This window comes from Vigna radiata, unplaced genomic scaffold, assembly GCF_000741045.1.
Source record: "Vigna radiata var. radiata cultivar VC1973A unplaced genomic scaffold, Vradiata_ver6 scaffold_309, whole genome shotgun sequence".
Classification (NCBI taxonomy): Eukaryota; Viridiplantae; Streptophyta; class Magnoliopsida; order Fabales; family Fabaceae; genus Vigna; species Vigna radiata.
In genome coordinates this window covers 254,116-258,584 of record NW_014543822.1, presented here as the reverse complement: position 1 = coordinate 258,584, position 4,469 = coordinate 254,116, and positions in this window count along the sequence as shown.

Here is a 4,469-nt window from a genome sequence, read left to right as displayed (position 1 = left end):
GGGCTTAAGGGCTAGTGTGGAAACTGGGCTTTGGAGCCAAGCAAGCTGGGCTCTGTGGGCCAGTGTAGAAACTGGGCTTTGAGGGCCAGTGTGGAAATTGGGCTTTGGGGCCGGTGTGGAAACTGAGCTTTGGGGCTAGGCGAGTTGGACTTTGTGGGTCAGTGTGGAAATTGGGCTTACGGGCCAGTGTGGAAACTGGGCTTTCAAATTTTGAAATTCTTGAAACTTGCAACTTTGTGAAATGTTTTTGTAATTTTGACAGAAATTTGATATTTGAAAAGACATCAAGGTGTTGAAACCCTTCAGTACAATGTGTCAAAATTTGATGTAGGATCAGGGTATCAAGACTCCGATATGAGAGAAAAAGTCTGATCGACATGAAACAATATGGCTTGAAAGAGAAAATATGAATGTTATTTTTCTTGTGTTTTCAAAGAAGGATTCGATTACCATTCATATAAATGAAGAGGGTTTCGATCAGAAAGACTTTCTTTTTGATGGATTGATGCACATATGAAAAACATTTGCTTTGTGTTGTGTTTCCCTTTTTCCTTGCTTGAGTGAGTCATCTTACTTGCAATCATCATACTTATTTTTATTTTAAATATTTTTTCACATATCTCTACCAATATGTACAAGCTACAAAATGAGAAGAAGGTATCTTTCTTTTATGTTTTCTCATTAAACATTTGTATACCAAATTCAAATATTTTGTTTCTTTGCCTATGTATTTCACACATGTACTTCTTCCCATTTCTTCCTTGAAGTTAATATTTTGACCATCTAAACTGAACCCCAAACCTAAACAAAATTCGTTCTCATTCATAGACACAAGTTTATCTCCAATTAAAAAATCAGTACTAGAATTCACCCATTTAACCAATAACTCACTCAAAATATTTGTACCTACTTTTTACCACTCAAATTTAAAAACCACCGAAAAGGAGTCTCCGCAATCAGTAAACGATGCTCCTCTGTCAAACATTCGTTCAAAGTAGAGATATACTTTGTTGAAAATGAGTGACGAACCGTCATATGCATCAACGACAAACAAAATAATCAAAACATAAAAGCCCTAAAACGAAAATAACAAAAAGTATAATAGAACAAGGAAAACCCAAAAACTAAACCGAAAACGCAATGAACAAAATGGAGGAAGAACGTATTTACCTTGCTCGTCAAAGGACCATGGTTACCGGAACTTGCTATTTTGCACAATACACTCAACAAAGAGGACAACGTTGACCAAAACGAAGAGATGCAACGAAAACGAAGTGCAAAAGCCACAAGGAAGAGGGAGACCGAAAACGAAAAGAGAGAGCTAGAACGAAGATGGTGAATGAGAAGGAAGAGAGAATGATGATTTCTAATGAAACAGGACAAGGGATATATTTGGAATCCCAAATTTCTGAAACCCTCATCAATTTTGACGTCACAATTTCAAAATAAAAGAAAAAAAATGGACAATGCGCGGGTGACACATGGTCTTGTCAAAAGTGTGTTAAAATTTCATTGTCAAAATATTGGGACCCTTTCAAGTTCTTACATACAAAATACTCTGTGGGCTCTCTGTTGTCAATGTTTATCTTCAAACTCCCACAATAAACTTCCATTGAGTTTCTGGGACTCAGTAGCATTTCTTTACACATACATGTGGGAAAACACTCTTTATCAAGATTCTCTACACTTTGATAGAGCGAGCTGAGAGATGCAATTTCCGATGGCTGCAACTTAGACGAGATGCAACTTCCGATGGCTACAGCTTAGATGACATGCAACTTCCGATGACTGCAACTTAGACTCTTTACGCACAATTCTTGCAGTAGTTCCTAAAGGCAATGTTAAGAAACTAAAAAGAACATCCACAAAGTCCTGCCCTGCATCGGCAAAGATAACTTTGCTTTCTTCTTTAAGTACCATAAGCTTCAAGGTAATATTGCTCAATGCCAACAGCAGTCATTGTACAGGGAAAAAAGAAAAGTATCTAAACTTTTTGTTGTAAAATGCGTAAGTATCTCTCTTTTGTTTTCACACAAGAGGCTTTTTAAGTATTTATATTGGAAACGTAAATTTGTTACCATTTACGAAGTGCTTGCCTTTTCCCTATTGGAAATATGTTACCATTTACGAAGTGACAATGTATAATGAAAAGATTCCATTAAAAGAGAGATTTTTCCAAAGGGAATGAGGAGAGTTTCATAGAGTTATAGAAAGGAGCATAAAAAATCTGTTTAATAGTTTCGAACGGATTTTTATATTAAAAATTTCTTAATGGAGATGCGTATGTAAAATTTAATTTCAATTTAATCGATTAAAATTCCATATTTTGTTCAATGAAAATTTGGCTTTATTGTAAATTATATTGTTTAAATTCCATTAAAAAAAGTTTAAATTTCGATAAAATGACAATTTAAACTTATAAAATAGAGTAAATTACCACGAAATACCTGTAAAGAAAAGAAATTACCTTCATACTCATGTACCTTAGATTTTATGAATACATATAAAAAAGAAAATATTTTGTATAAGTGAATTTGGAAAGAAGTAAACAATGCGAATTAAATTGTTTGCGATAAGTTTAATTAGATTTGATTAGTTAGTGCAAAGATTTATAGGCATAATAGTAGACCTACAGACAACCAACGGTCAAGAGAAAATTATGTAAGAATGTGCAACATAATAAGTCTCAATCAAGGAAATATTAAAAACTTGAATGATTGATAAAGAAAAAAAAGGAGAAAAAACACAAGTATCGTGGTTCTATTAGTCATTTCCTAATATGAGTTTCTATTTTGTCACTTCGAAAAAATGTAAACAAATTTTTATTTATAAACCTATTTTTATAGTTATTTTTTTTTATTACATAGTACTTAAAATGCGTTTGCGAAGATCTTATTCGATTCCATATAATTAGAACTTCCTTGATATTTTAACAACTTTAATTGAAATAAGAGTCTCTCTTTTTGATGAATTTATCTTCCTACNTCTCGTTACATTTAATTTATTAAAATTTAGTTGAGTGATATTTTTCTTTTAAAACTACAATTTGTCTTCAATGAATTAAATATAGAATCTTGATAATTCTTAAATAGACTTGAATTAGTTATTTTTTCTTTTTGCATAAATNCGATCTATTTCTCTCCTATTTTTCCTTATTTTTAGTTTATTTTAATAAAGTTTTGATGTAATACCATGAGCTTATTTGAAAATTCTACCACCAAATTTTTTTTGTTCTCGATTTTTATTCAGTATTGGTAATATAAAAGAGAGAATATTATTTTACTTCAAAACAATATAATATCTCTTGTTTACATTTAATATTCTAATAATTGATTTTCACATGAAAACTATGAATTTCTGTTAACATTTTCCTAGTTTCAATTGATACAATTTAATTAATCAGTATTAACAAACTATAAAATTTTCATAAAGTAGAGAATTGAACTATAAAAAACAATTATTTTCGAAATTTTAATATAATTTACGTAACTGTAAGGCCTTGCAAAAATGTCGTATGTGTACACGTGGCATCATAGGATAGGTTGAATACTATTAGTAAAGGGAAATATACTTAGCATTCTAAATCTTAGTCATTCTCCTAAGACAACAACCATCTCCTTCTACGTTTCTCTCCTTCCTTGCCTTGCCACCCCTTCCATCTCAACTCAGATTCTAACCATCAGTTTGTCAAATTGAAGCTACCTAAGCATCCAGGACTCCAAGAGCTACGTTTCTACTGATCGATTTTCCGTTTCATCCAACCGGTAAGAAAGCCCTCTTTCCTCCTTTGCCCTAGGGTTTCAAGCATGAGATTCTTATTTCATGAAACCCATTTTGTTTCCTTCCACAATCTAACTTCAACTTAATGCTAAAATTCGTTCTCCATCATCAATAGATGATTTTAGGTGATTCTCACACTTTGGGTTCAAAGTACTTGGTCTATGATCATTCCTTGAGTTGGTCGTGCACCCTAGGGGTAAGGGGAGCTAGCTTTCTTTCCCTTTTTATAGTATGTTGTGAATGTATGATAAATTTTAAAGTTGTATGTTGTTGGAAGCATGAAATTGGTTGAATTGGTTTGAAATTCATGTATGGAAATGGGTATGTTATGTAGAATTGATGATTGATGATTTTGGACTGTTTGGAATCCCTTGGTATGTTGAATTATGTATGATTGGGACTGTGGTGATGATTGAAATCTATTGTGGTAGTGTTTGGAAATGGTCTTGGATGGTTCTGTCGAGTTCTGCATAATTTTGCAGAACTCTGCATAATTCTGCAGAGTTTGATCGTCCGGTTTGGAAGGCCTTGGTCAGAGAAGGTTCTCCCTTCTCCTGACCGTTCGGTTTTGTAGGCCTGGTCAGGGAAGGATGACTCCTCCCCTTGACCGTCCGGTTTGGAGGTCTTGGTCAGAGAAGGTTCCCCCTTCTCTTGACCGTTCGGTCTGGTCTCCTCGGTCAGAGAAGGAT